The 15479-nt window shown below is 41.8% G+C and overlaps 1 long non-coding RNA gene across 1 annotated transcript in view; it reads right to left on the bottom strand.

The window, feature by feature from the left end:
- The window catches only part of LOC132428059 (uncharacterized), a 229320-nt gene that overhangs the window by 23434 nt on the left and 190407 nt on the right, over positions 1-15479 (bottom strand). The gene's annotated exons all lie outside the window — the stretch shown is intronic.

Raw genomic sequence — 15479 nt, 5'->3', positions numbered from 1 at the left:
TCTCTGAATTGGAGGGCAGAGTGGGACGGGAGTAGCAACATAGAGAAAGGCTCATTAAACTGTTGGGGGGAAATAGAGGCACAGATTTAAAAAACAAACATGTATAACTGATTCACTTCGCTGTACCGCAGAAACTAACAGAACATTGTAAATCAACTATACTCCAATAACCTGCTGGGGAAAAATTAGAATATACAAGAATGTTATTAAATTTATATAACATTATTATATGATTATATGCATGTTAATAAATATAAATATTTATTAAATATATTCATCTAAAATCACACAAGGGCTATGTAGCTATTGTGTGTACATATGTATATGAGCATGTGTCTGTGTGTGTGTATAAAACCTTTGTGTGATCTCACATGTATGCAATTAGCACAGCAGTGCATGCGTAACTTACAGCTACACGTGTGCTGGGGAGAGCCGCCGGGGCCACGACACAGCAAAGACGTGGCAACAGACTTACGCTGCCAACAGTGGTGGTGAGTCAATGGCCACCTGGGGGTTTTCTCTCAAGGTTCCATCGTTTCTCCAACCACTTCCTCCTCATTGGTCAGAAAGAGACCCAGAGAAACTAGACTTTTCATTGTCTTCTCTACCCTCCACAAACTGAGTCAAAAGGAGACATCCTTAATTAGGTGAGTGGTGTGTCTGTAATTCCACACAATTGGATTTTTGCAGAAAAAGCTATCAGCCATCACTGGAGTGAAAACAAATTCTTAAAGGTTCTGTTTATACATGAATTTGGTTTCCTCACCTCCATTCCAAAAGCAAAAAAACACAGCATATCATCTACTTAAATAATGCAGTTTTACTGTCACAAGCTCAGGGCCACCAAGTGTTATGTATTCGTTTGTGTTCCGAGGACCCACTCCATGTCAGGCATGCTGCTAAGCCCTGGGATTTCATAAGTCTCCACGACATCACCCCTGCCCTTGATGGGGGGAGATGGACAAGTCCACAAAGCATGTGTCAGCGATGAGCTCTGTACAGAGTTATGGGCACAAGTCAGTTGCCTGGGGATCCAGAGAAGGCTTCAGTTTTCTAAGGAGTGTGTTGCATTTTGCCAGATAAGGAACAGCAGAGTGGATGGAGCAAGGTGTAAAGGACAGAGGGAACCTCATCTCTGAAGGCACAGAGGTGTGGAATTGCTCAGGAGGACCGCCTAGCAGGGGTGTGCCATTCTGAACGACAAGAGAACAGAGGGTGTTAAGAAAAGTGTCAGGAGAAGACCTAGTACATTAAGTAAGGGCAGCTTGTTAGAGTTATATATGTTCTGACTTTATATTACAAGCAGAGGAGTGGGATTGAAGGCTTATACAGAGGAGACAGGCATGATGGTACAGTGGGGTCCACTACTGAGGATTAAACATATATTTTCCCTTTTTTCATCAGCAAGTTAAAGATATTGGAGATGGACTGGGACACATTAGTCAAGCCTTAAAAAATCAGATCACTATTTAGTCATGTTAATTACCAGATCATTTTGTAGGATGCTATTCTATCATCACTGTTAGGGCACACATACACATAAACACACAAACACAACCTTTAACTTGCCACATAAAGATTTCCTCAAAACTGGAACTTACCCATTTTATTTATTTATTTTTAATTTAATTTAATTAATTAATTTTTGTATACAGCAGGTTCTTATTAGTTATCCGTTTTATACATATTAGTGTATAGATGTCAATCCCAATCTCCCAATTCATCCCACCACCACCACGCCACCCGCCACTTTCCCCCCTTGGTGTCCATACGTTTGTTCTCTACATCTGTGTCTCTATTGCTGCCCTGCAAACTGGTTCATCTGTACCATTTTTCTAGGTTCCACATATATGCGTTAATATACAATATTTGTTTTTCTCTTTCTGACTTACTTCACTCTGTATGACAGTCTCCAAGTCCATCCACATCTCAACACATGACCCAGGAGCCTACTCATTTTATTTAAAAAAATTTTTTTAATCTAACAGCTTTGCTTTTTAACAGCTTTCTTGAGATACAATTCACATACCGTACAATTCACTCATTTAAAACATACAATTCAATGGCTTTTGGTACATTCACAGAGCTGCACATCCAACACCACAGTCAATTTTAGAGCATTTTCACCACCCCAAAAACCTTGCCGCCCTTAGTCATCACCCCGAACCCTCCAGCTGCCTCAACCCTAGGCAACCACTAATCTTTCTGTCTTTGTAGATTTGTCTTTTCTGGATATTTCATATAAATGAAGTCATACAATTTGTGGTTTTTGTGACTGCCTTCTTTCACTTAGTATAAGATTTTCAAGGTTCATACATGTATGTATCAGTACTTCATTCCTTTTTATGGTTGAGTAATATTCCATTATATGGATATAGCACATTTTATACTTATCCATTCAACAGTTGATGGACATTTTAGTTGTTTCTACTTTTCAGCTATTATCAACAATGCTACTGTGAACATTCAGGTACAAATTTTTATGTGGGCATATGTATTTATTTCTCCTGGGTATATACCTAGGAGTAGAATTGCTGGGTCATGTGGTAACTCTATACTTAACATTTTGAGGAACTGCCAGACTGTTTTCCAAAGCAGTAGCCCCATTTCACATTCCCACCAGCAGTGAATGAGAGGAACCTATTCACTTTAATGCCAAACTCTCCTGTTAACTCCTGTAGGAATTCCCCTTTGGATAGAAGGCCTGGCTCCCGGCCCTCAGTGCTGAAGGAAGAAGTATTTGCCGTGGCTGCCTTCACTTTCAGCCCTGTTTGGAACTTATTTTAGAGTATCTAGGCCACCCCCTTGGTTTCAGGCAGACTCAACCTCTGGGACGGTTGGAATAGAATGCTTATTTTCCTGTTTCTCAGGAGTATTTTTAGGAGGGAAATTCTTTATGATCCTTGGCAGGGAATGGCATGATTTTACAGAGTCTGTTGGTGGTGGTTGCCACAACGAATGGAATAGCTGTAATACTTAACATTACTGAATGTTAGCCTTGGAAGGGACAGTGAAGAGACCATTTAGTCCAGGCATGGTAAATAAGCTGCAGCAGTCTGATCAGCTGTAGGCACGTGGGATTATGGAAGTCTGTCCAGGCTCAGGAAAAGGGATGGGATTGATTAACAATGTCTGCCCTGGTGACAGGAGGGCATCAGTGGTGGCGCATATGCTACCTATTTGCTTTCCCTGATTGAAGCCAGCCACAGCACAGCTGAGGCTGCAGCCAAGGTCACACAGCTGGTTAATGACAGAGTTGGAGCAAGAATCAGTTCAATGCTTTTTTTTTTCCCTCTGCACTATACTGCCCCCAGTTCTGAAAAGTGCCTCCTAAAGGGACCTGTTTAGGGACAGGACTACGGTTACCAAGTCAGCAGATCAGTTTCCATCTTGCTATGTTCCGACAACTCTCATCAGTGCCTATAAGAATGAGTCCATCAGTGTGAAAAAAATATATATATTACTGAGTCACTTTGCTGTGCAGCAGAAATTAACACAACATTGTAAATCAACTATACTTCAATAAAATTAAAGAAAAAAAAGAACTACTCCATCAGGGTAACTAGTTAATGATTATAAAGGCTTAGTAAATGCTAGCTAATAAAGAGGGGCCATTCCCACCTCCTGAACCCCCATATCTCCAGCACTCATGTGGAATGCCCTTTGAAGTCCACAAACTCGATGCATTTGCACACAGGGAGTGTTGAGGGGGATGGGTTTCGACCAAAAAAAAAAAAAAAGTTAAGCCTCTTCTGATTTGAAAGGGAATGCCTGTGTGTGTGTGCTTTCCATCTGAACAAAGAGAAAGGAGCTCCGTATTCAGCCCTTAGGTCAATCAAACCCTTTTCCTGAAACAGTAAGGGTCAAGGTCATTCTAGGGGAGAAAAATTATTTTTCTATAGGGGAGAATTGAATATTGTCTATAAAAGATAACCATTTTTTTTTGCGGTACGTGGGCCTCTCACTGTTGTGGCCTCTCCGTTGCGGAGCACAGGCTCCGGACGCGCAGGCTCAGCGGCCATGGCTCACGGGCCCAGCCGCTCCGCGGCATGTGGCATCTTCCCGGACCAGGGCACGAACACGTGTCCCCTGCATCGGCAGGCAGACTCTCAACCACTGTGCCACCAGGGAAGCCCAAGATAACCATTTTTTAAATTCTCAAATCTGTTTGTTTCATTCGAATGTAAAATATGCCTTTCTCCTTTTCCACTGTATTAATGAATTAAATTAGAGACCAACAAAAAATTGCATAGAACTCAGAGAACTTTTGTACCTAATTCCTTTTCTTTTTAAATGTTATTACATAAAAATAGAAATAATGCAAAAATGATCTTCCTTTTCCTTCTGTCCCTCTACCTCTTTTTTTTTCTTCCTTCCCATCATCACTTGAGCACCTACCATACATCCTGCATTCCACCAGGATTCAAGTGAGTGAGCCACAGTCCCTGCACCTGAGGGGCCCAATCCCATGGGGCCTGTGCTTCTTCCCTGCCCAGGAGGAAGCAGAGACCAAGTGCTTCCAGGGAAAGGCTCTGGAAGACCAGTAGGTGGTCCGTGGGCAGAGAAGCAGTAGAAAAGCATTCCATGATCAGGATGCACAAAGGCATGGAAGGTTTCCAGAAATGCAAAACGCTGAAGATGCTGAAGCAGAAGATGAATGTAGAGAAGAGAATTTAGAGGCGCCGCAGGAGGTGACGCTGGGAAAGGGACCTCTCTTCTCAGGCGCCTGGGGTGAACCTGGCTCCAAACCCCTTGTGTGGAGAAGAAGACTGGTTTTTTCATCAAACTGTTGAAACCAAATCCTGAATGCAGGCAGGGGTGTGTGTGTGCGTGCGTGCGTGCATGCGTGTGTATGTGCGTGTGAGAGAGAGACCACATTTTATTTATTCATTCATTCTTTGATGGACGTTTGGGTTGTTTTCACTTTTTGGCTATTATGAATAAACTTGCACATGAAAAGTTCATGTGTAAGTTTTCATGTGGCCCTGTGTTTTCATTTCCTTAAGCTGTAGATGGAGGAGTAGAAATGCTGGGCCATTTGGAACTCTGTTTGACATTTTGAGAAATTGCCAAATTGTTTTCCCAGATATCTTTAAAATCTGAATTTAAAAGGTAATTTAAACCCTTCAAAATATATAACTTTCCTTTAACAATTATACACAGCAACACATGCTCCTCAAGGATTATGTGCATATTATTGTCAAATGACAAAACTAACACAGTTTAGTAATGAGTCTGATGTCCTTTGTTCAAAGGCAAACAATCCATGTCCTGTGGGAATATAGCGCTCTTTCCAAGGGATTTTGGTCAAGAGTGATGTTTACAGTATGTAGAGGCAACAAGGGGCAACTTGGAAATAGTGCGTGATTGTCTAGGAGGTTAGGGATTTCCTTACAAGGCTACAGGTCCTATTTTCTAGAGTAAGGTGAGCTAGCTGAAGCTGAGTTGGGGGATTGTGGTTGGTGTTAGTTTTCCGTGACAGAGAGGTGTTTCCTGTAAGTGCAGGCTGACTTAGGTTTAGATTTGTGACTTGAGCTGGGCCCTGGGGCAGCCTCAATTTTGTGGGTCCGGATTTACGAATTAACTTTATCATTATATAAGCAGGAAATCTCTTATGCCTGCAGTTCAGGACTAGAGCATCTGAGACTCAGGGAGGCTATGTCTAAAGAGATCTCCTTCCTCCCAGGAAATCCCAGGTTAGTGCCTCAGACTCATGGAGGAGTGGTTTCCTGCCTGCCTGGCCTAAAATCTTTTCTTGGTTTTTCTTCGTTTGTTTGTTTGTTTTTTGTGGTATGCGGGCCTCTCCTGCTGTAGCCTCTCCCACTGCGGAGCACAGGCTCCGTACACGCAGGCTCAGCGGCCATGGTTCACGGGCCCAGCCGCTCCGCGGCGTGTGGGATCCTCCCGGATCGGGGCACGAACCCGTGTCCCCTGCATCGGCAGGCGGACTCTCAACCACTGTGCCACCAGGGAAGCCCTTTTCTTGGTTTTATATAGAGATATTGGCTTTGATCGATGCTCACATCTCTTAGTTCCTCCCTCCACCTATAATTGACCAATGTCTATGGGATCAGTTAGGATGAAGGCAAAGGCCTAGATAGTTCTGTGCTTTCTGAATTCCCACAAAAATACAGGAAAGGAAACACCAAGTTAAACCCCCATCATTAGCAGAAGATCTGGGCAACACTTCCTTGACTGTTTGGGTCCCAGTAGCCCAAATTGGGGTGGACGATGGGATGAAGAAGGGGTCATTGAGCTAGACAGCAAGACTGGGGTGGGGAAGGGCCTAACCCAAAGAGCTGACTGCCCACCTACTCTGTGCCAGGTGTTCTGGGTCCAGCTCCTTATTTATCCCCATTTTTATAGAGGAGGAAACTGAGAGCTCACAGATAGGAAACCAAGAGCTTGGATGCCCCACAGCAGTAAAAGGCAAAACAGAAATGAAGACAGAGTAGGTCTGCATCCCCACATTGGCCTCCCAACTGGGCCACCATCCCTGGGATCTGAAGCATAGAGGTTGGAAGAGGAGCGAGGGCCTGGCATCCACCCCACGTCGTTCAGTGGCCTTCAAGCACCAGCACCTGGTCCTGCCCAGCAGAGCGGCAGTCACTGCTGTTTTGGAGGCAATCATATATTTTTAATGACCTGCAAAATCTCCCTGTGAGAAAGGAGGGAGAGTTGAAATTACAGCCAAGTAATTTGCATTGCGAATCAAGTTATCCTCCCTCCTGCTCTCCAAGAATATGCAGAAATAAATGCCTCCTAATGAACCCTGGGGGGCTGAGGCTTTGATATGAACTCTGCTGCAGGGGTACAGAGTTCTAGCCAGACTGAAACCCAGCGTGAGGTTGGAGCAGGAGGGCTGGGGCAGCCCCCTTCAGAGCGAGAGAGAAAGGAAATTGGATTATCTTGCTAGCAGTTGGTGTTTTTCCATCTCTTAAAACCGCAGGTTAGAGCTCCCCTCCTTCAGATGGGGGGAATTTGATTTAGTCCTATTTATCCAGCCGGCTGCTTACCCGACTCCAACCCTTCCACCCTGGCCTCACTCACTAACCCTCAAGCTCTTTCCAGATTCTCTGGACCGACAGAGACCAGGAGCTCAAAAGCCTTTGCCTTTTCCAGAACTAAAGACCTATTAAAGATAGATAGATAGATAGATAGATAGATAGATAGATAGATAGTTGATAGATAGATAGATAATAGACAGATAGATGATAGATAGACAGATGATAGATAGATAATAGACAGATAGATAGATGATAGATAATAGATAGATGACAGACAGATAGATAGATGATAGATAGATAGATAATAGACAGATAGATGATAAATAGATAGATAGATGATAGATAATAGACAGATAGATGATAGATAGATAGATAATAGATAGATGATAGATAGATGATAGATAATAGACAGATAGATGATAGATAATAGACAGATAGATGATAGATAGATAATAGACAGATGATAGATAGATAGATAGATGATAGATACATAGATAGATGATAGATAGTTAGATAGATAGATAGACAGATGATAGATAGTTAGATAGATGATAGATAGACAACCTTTCTATCTGAAGTCAGGTAGCCTTTAGTTCTGGCTACCATCAGGAAAATGCCAACCCGCCCCAACCCCACCCCCACCCCCCGCCAGCGCCTCCAGGGTCTGTGTTTATTCTGCACAGTGAGATGTGTGTGTAGGCAAGTATGTGCTTGAAGGCCTGAGCCGTGTGAGGGCTGGCCTGTGAGCTGAGTGGTGTGGGTCTAAGGGCACGTGGATGTGGTATTTGCGTGGGCTTGAGAGATGTGGTAATGATGGTTTGTGTGGACCTGTGAAAGAGAGGAGGTGGGGAGACCTGCTCACAGCCTCCATCCGGGAGTTGGTGGGGATGGGCACAAGCCCAGCTCGGACAAAGGGAGTCCACAGAAGATCCGGAGCTCCATGCCAGCTGTGCCTCTCTGCCACCTCCTTGCCCTCACCTTTCCCCAGAACTGCAAACACATCCTAGTGATCAAGATTCTCACTTCTCCCTGCTGGCCCTGCCTGAGAGGAGCCTGGAAACCCAGCAAAGCCCCTGGTGGGAAATAAGACCTTGTACCCTGAGGCAGGGCCCCTCAGTGGTTAAGAAATGGGTGCATCCTTCAGACAACTTGATTTCAAAGCCCACATCCACTGATCAGAAAGAGTAGAACAGATTCTTCTATCCTTCTACTTCCTCATCTGGGAAAATACAGATGGTAGAGGACCGATCCTGACGGGTAGTGGTAAATGCTCACGTGCTAATACACATGAGTTATTGGAGTGAAGGGGGTGGTGACTGCTCAGCCCTTTAGGATCCCGTTATTGCAATCAGTATTGGTCTAAGATGATGAAGCCTTCCTTTTTCATTGAATGAAAGATTCTTTAAATTCTATAGTGCTTTGCCATTTTCAAAAGTTTCACACACGTAATTTCATATAATCCCATAACCCCTTTTTTTACGCGTACCCCTATTTTGCCCCTCTCCCTTCCCTTTCCCGACTGGTAACCACTAGTTTGTTCTCTATATCTGTGAGTCTGCTTCTTTTTTGTTATATTCACTAGTTTGTTGTATTTTTTAGATTCCACATATAAGTGATATCATACAGTATTTGTCTTTCTCTGTCTGACATTTCACTTAGCATAATGCCCTCCAAGTCCATCCATGTTGCTGCAAATGTTGTTCCTTTTTATGAGTAGTTTTCATAAACTGAGTAATTTTCCATTGTATATAGCACATCTTCTTTATTCATTCATCTGTTGATGGACACTTAGGTTGCAATTGTAAATAATGCTGCTATGAACATTGGGGTGCACGTGTCTTTTGAATTAGTGTTTCTGTTTTTTTCGGATATATTCCCAGCAGTGGAACTGGTAGATTTTATGGTAGTTCTATTTTCAGCTTTTTGAGAAACGTTCATACTGTTTTCCACAGTGGCTGCACCAATTTACATCCCCACCAACAGTGTACAAGGGTTCCCTTTCCTCCACATACTCACCAGCATTTGTTATTTGTGTTCTTTTTGATAATAGCCATTCTGACAGGTGTGAGATGATATCTCATTGTGGTCTTGATTTGCATTTCCCTAATGATTAGCGATGTTGAGCATTTTTATGTGTGATTTAACCGTCTTAAGGTGCTCTGAGGGACAGTAGGCAGAGGCCTGTGGGTTAGGGCCATACCCAAGGACATAAATAACTTAACCCACAGTATAAGGAGGGTCTGCTGACAAGGGTGCTTTCAGGAGTTCCTTCTTGGTGATAGCACAGTGTACATATGTTTGGGGAACTTGTCTACATCAAGATGTCCCTGAAAAAAAAAAAAAAAAAGAGGAGAGGAACTGTTATAGATTAAAAAGAAACTTGGGTCATATTAAATCAAATGCAGTTGGGAACATTGATTAGATGCTGATTTAAATGAATCAAGTATTTAAAAGTTATGAGACAGTCAAGAAAATTTGAAAACTGGATGGATATTAGATAATATTAAAGAATTATTGTTAATATTTTTAGATGTATTCATGACATTGTGGTTATGTGAAAAGGCCACACAGTCCTTTATCTCTTAGAAAATATACTGAAATGGGTGAAGTGATAAAATGGGATTTAATTTAAAATAATCTAGCTGGTGGGGTTAGTTTAGGAAACAGGCAGCAGCAGATAAAACAAGATTGGCAAGGTGACGGTTCAAGGGGCTCCATTACATTATTTTCTCTAAGTTTGTGGGTTTGAACATTTCTAAAATTAAAATATTAAGAAGAAAAGAAGAAGCCCCTTCTGGAGCTGCCACTTGGAAGGTGGCTTCTGCCCTCCCACAATGTCACCAGGACAAGATGTTTCAGTCAAGCCCTTGGACCAGCAGGGAGGGGCACAGCTGAGCAGTGCTTTCTAAGTCCTATAAATCAACAAGCACAGCTGAAGCCATTTAGTAGGAAGCTTGTTAATAAGAAAAATCTGGTTTAAATGGGTCATTTTATTGGGGAGAGGGAGCGGAGAATGATGGAGAACAGGGCCGCCCTGGCAATGAGCAGGTTTATAACTAGTGCCAAGCTCTTCCTCACAGGCTAGGATTGGATTGCATTAACTCTATCGCCACCTCGAACCTTTTCCAGGACAGTGAACCCAAGGTGGGAGCAACAGGCGTGGGGTATGGGCCTGGAGCCTGTGCAGGGGAGGGCGCTGTTGGGTGATCTACCTCCTCACAGACGTGAGGGGTCCCCAAGGGCGCGCTGGGCGTTTCCATATTCTGGGGAGGCCACATCTGGGATCCAGCGGAGACTCTCATAGACCCAGGGCAGAAAAGTGAAGGAGAAAACAGTCAGCTTGATAGAGAGAAGGTTTTAAATAGAGTAAACTGAGCCAAAGAGAGAAGGAAGGCCTCCTGCAGAAGTGGGACTTTGAAGGGGGATCTTAATGGAAAAGAACCTAAGAGGGACCCTGAGAAATAATCTAGCCAAACCCAGGTGAGGATGCTTGTGGTAAATTGCACTGGAAAGTGGTTTTTGATGAAAGGGGTCTTGGAGGGCAGCTTGACCCGGCTTGCTCAGCCCAAGGCCTAAGACAGCCCAGGCACCTGAGTTCAGGGCTTAGGTGGTGACAGACCAAGGCAAGGGGCCCTGGAGAAACCATGAACTCAGCTCTCTCTCCTTTCTGAATTTGCCAATGACCCAGGGCTGATGCAGGGGCAAGAGGAATAGCACTGAATTTGGAGTCAAAAAACCCAAGTTCCAGCTCCAGCTTCGCCATTTCCTAGTGGTAAAACTTTGGGCAATCAATTGCTTGCACTCTTTCAGCCTGTTTCTCTATTGGCAACAGAATGAACAATATCTGTTTTACAGGTCACTGTAGAGGGGTGTTTGTGCAGTAAAAAAGTGCATAGGATTTGGAGGCAAGAGCCGTGGAGGCTCAAGCACAGGCCTCACCAACTATGAGCTGTGTACCTTCAAGCCAGTCGGTGCCTCTGAGCCCCTATTTCCTCGTCTGAAAAATGGGTGAAGAATACCAGCTTAACATGAAGACATAAAGGGGAAATGTAAGTAATCGATTTATCACAGTGTCTAGACAGGAAAACACTCAATAATGTTAGCAATTGGCATTAATGATATAAAGTATAAGAACAGAAATGAGGTGAAATGTGGGGAGAAAGCACACTGGGAAGAGAGAAGGGAGCTCAGATCTTCCCAGGCTTCCAGACAACTCAACATTGACCTCTGGTACTTTGTTTTTATCTTTTCACTTGGACTACGGGGACCACCTGGTTTTAATGCAGGCACACTTCTGCTTTGATATGCAGTAGACTTGGTAGTGACTATTAGATAAATAAATATGCAGTAGACTTGGTAGTGACTATTAGATAAATAAAGTCACTTGATTGATTTGAGACCTTTCTCCACAGAGAAAAACTACAGAAACTGTAGACTGGGCATGATCGAGGTTTTGTTTTGTTTTGTTTTATTTCATTTTTTTTTAATGCAGCAGGTTCTTATTAGTTATCCATTTTATACACATTAGTGTATACATGTCAATCCCAATCTCCCAATTCATCACACCACCACCCCCGCCCACCGCTTTCCCCCCTCGGTGTCCATACGTTTGTTCTCTACATTTGTGTATCTATTTCTGCCTTGCGAACCAGTTCATCTGTACCATTTTTCTAGATTCCACATATATGCCCTAATATACGATATTTGTCTTTCTCTTTCCAACTTACTTCACTCTGTATGACAGTCTCTAGATCCATACACGTCTCTACAAATGACCCAATTTCGTTCCCTTTTATGGCTGAGTAATATTCCATTGTACAGATGTACCACATATTCTTTATCCAATCCTCTGTGGATGGGCATTTAGGTTGCTTCCATGACCTGGCTATTGTATATAGTGCTGCAGTGAACATTGGGGTGCATGTGCTTTTTGAATTATGGTTTTCTCTAGGTATATGGCCAGTAGTGGGATTGCTGGGTCATATGGTAGTTCTATTTTTAGTTTTGTAAGGAACCTCCATACTGGTCTCCATAGTGGCTGTATCAATTTACCTTCCCACCACGAGTGCAAGAGGGTTCCCTTTTCTCCACACCCTCTCCAGCATTTTTTTTGTTTGTAGATTTTCTGATGATGCTCATTCTAACTGGTGTGAAGTGATACCTCATTGTAGTTTTGATTTGCATTTCTCTAATAATTAGTGATGTTGAGCAGGTTTTCATGTGCCTCTTGGCCATTTGTATGTCTTTGGAGAAATGTCTATTTAGATCTTCCACCCATTTTTTGATTGGATTGTTTGTTTTTTTTAACATTGAACTGTTTGAGCTGTTTATATATTTTGGAGATTAATCCTTTGTCCATTGATTTGTTTGCAAGTATTTTCTCCCATTCTGAGGGTTGTCTTTTCATCTTGTTTATAGTTTCCTTTGCTGTGCAAAATCTTTTAAGTTTCATTAAGTCCCATTTATTTTTGTTTTGTTTTTATTTCCATTACCCAAGGAGGTGGGTCAAAAAAGATTTTGCTGTGATTTATGTCAAAGAGTGTTCTTCCTATGTTTTCCTCTAAGATTTTTATACTGTCCGGTCTTAAATTTAGGTCTTTAATCCATCTTGAGTTTATTTTTGTGTATGGTGTTAGGGAGTGTTCTAATTTCATTCTTTTACATGTAGCTGTCCAGTTTTCCCAGCTTACTGAAGAGATGTTGAAGAGACTGTCTTTTCTCCATTGTATATCCTTGCCTCCTTTGTCATAGATTAGTTGACCATCGGTGCATGGGTTTATGTCTGGGCTTTCTATCCTGTTCCATTGATCTGTATTTCTGTTTTGGTGCCAGTACCATATTGTCTTGATTACTGTAGCTTTATAGTATAATTTGAAGTCAGGGAGCCTGATTCCTCCAGCTCCGTTTTTCTTTCTCAAGATTGCTTTGGCTATTCGGGGTCTTTTGTGTCTCCATACAAATTTTAAGATTTTTTTTGCCCCGCTTCTGTAAAAAATGCCATTGGTAATTTGATAGGGATTACACTGAATCTGTAGATTGCTTTGGGCAGTATAGTCATTTTCACAATATTGATTCTTCCAATCTAAGACCATGGTATATCTCTCCATCTGTTTGTATCATCTTTGAGTCCTATCATCAGTGTCTTATAGTTTTCTGCATACAGGTCTTTTACCTCCTTAGGTAGGTTTATTCCTAGGTATTTTATTCTTTTTCTTGCAATGGTGAATGGGTTTCTTTCCTTAATTTCTCTTTATGATCTTTCATTGTTAGTGTATAGGAATGTAAGAGATTTCTGTGCATTAATTTTGTGTCCTGCAACTTTACCAAATTCACTGATTAGCTCTAGTAGTTTTCTGGTGGCATCTTTAGGATTCCCTATGTATAGTATCATGTCATCTGCAAACAGTGACAGTTTTACTTCTTCTTTTCCAATTTGGATTCCTTTTATTTCTTTTTCTTCTTTGATTGCCTTGGCTAGGACTTCCAAAACTATGTTGAATAATAGTGGCAAGAGTGAACATCCTGGACTTCCCTGGTGGTGCAGTGGTTAAGAATATGCCTGCCAATGCAGGGGACACGGGTTCGAGCCCTGGTCCGGGAAGATCCCACATGCTGCAGAGCAACTAAGCCTGTGCGCCTCAACTACTGAGCCTGCACTCTAAAGCCTGCAAGCCACAACTACTGAGCCCACATACTGCAACTACTGAAACCCGCATGCCTAGAGCCTGTGCTCCACAACAATAGAAGCCACCACAATGAGAAGCCGGCACACCACAACAAAGAGTAGCCCCTGCTCGCCACAACTAGAGAAAGCCTGCACTCAGCAATGAAGACCCAACACAGCCAAAAATAAATTAAAATAAAAAAAAAAGAGTGGACATCTTGTCTTGTTCCTGATCTTAGAGGAAATGCTTGCAGTTTTTCACCATTGAGAATAATGTTTGCTGTGGGTTTGTCATATATGGCCTCTATTATGTTGAGGTAGGTTTTCTCTATGCCCACTTTCTGGAGAGTTTTTAATCATAAATGAGTGTTGAATTTTGTGAAAAGCTTTTTCTGCATCTGTTGACATGATCATATGGTTTTTATTCTTCAATTTGTTAATATGGTGTTTCACACTAACTGATTTGCTTATACTGAAGAATCCTTGCATCCCTGGAATGAATCCCAATCGATCATGGTGTATAATCCTTTTAATGTGTTGTCAGATTCTGTTTGCTAGTATTTTGTTGAGGATTTTTGCATCTATATTCCTCAGTGATATTGGTCTGTAAGTTTCTTTTTTTGTAGTATCTTTGTCTGGTTTTGGTATTGGGGTGATGATGGCCTCATACAATGAGTTTGGGAATGTTCCTTCCTCCGCAAATTTTTGGAAGAGTTTGAGAAGGATGGGTGTTCACTGTTCTCTAAATGTTTGATAGAATTCACCTGTGAAGCCATCTGGTCCCTGGACTTTTGTTTGTTGGCAGATTTTTAATCACAGTTTCAATTTCATTACTTGTGATTGTTCCGTTCATATTTTCTATTTCTTCCTGGTTCAGTCTTGGAAGGTTAAACCTTTCTAAGAATTTGTCCATTTCTTCCAGGTTGTCCATTTATTGGCATAGAGTTGCTTGTAGTAGTCTCTTAGGATGCTTTGTATTCCTGCAGTATCTGTTGTAACTTCACCTTTTTCATTTCTAATTTTATTGATTTGAGTCCTCTTTCTCTTGATGAGTCTGGCTAAAGGTTTATCAATTTTGTTTATCTTCTCAAAGAACCAGTTTTTAGTTTTATTGACCTTGGCTATTGTTTTCTTTGTTTCTATTTCATTTATTTCTGCTCTCATCTTTATGATTTCTTTCCTTCTACTAACTTTGGGTTTTGTTTGTTCTTCTTTCTCTAGTTCCTTTAGGTGTAAGTTTAGATTGTTTGAGATTTTTCTTGTTTCTTGAGGTAGGATTGTACTGCTATAAACTTCCCTCTTAGAACTGCTTTTGCTGCATCCCATAGGTTTTGGATCGTCGTGTTTTCATTGTCATTTGTCTCTAGGTATTTTCTGATTTCCTCTTTGATTTCTTCAGTGATCTCTCGGTTATTTAGTAACGTGTGGTTTAACCTCCATGTGTTTGTGTTTTTTACTTTTTTTCACTGTAATTGATTTCTAATCCCATAGTGTTGTGGTCGGAAAAGATGCTTGATATGATTTCAATTTTCTTAAATTTACTGAGACTTGATTTGTGACCCAAGATGTGATCTATCCTGGAGAATGTTCTGTGTGCACTTGAGAAGAACATGTAATCTGCTGATTTCGGTTGGAATGTCCTATAAATATCAATTAAATCTATCAAGTCTATTGTGTCATTTAAAGCTTGTGTTTCCTCATTAATTTTCTGTCTGGATGAACTGTCCATTGGTGTAAGTGAGGTGTTAAAGTCCCCCACTATTATTGTGTTACTGTCGATTTCCTCTTTTATAGCTGTTAGCAGTTGC

Source organism: Delphinus delphis, chromosome 7, assembly GCF_949987515.2.
Source record: "Delphinus delphis chromosome 7, mDelDel1.2, whole genome shotgun sequence".
Classification (NCBI taxonomy): Eukaryota; Metazoa; Chordata; class Mammalia; order Artiodactyla; family Delphinidae; genus Delphinus; species Delphinus delphis.
The sequence above is the reverse complement of the archived record's forward strand: the minus strand, read 5'-3'. Positions and strand labels throughout refer to the sequence as shown.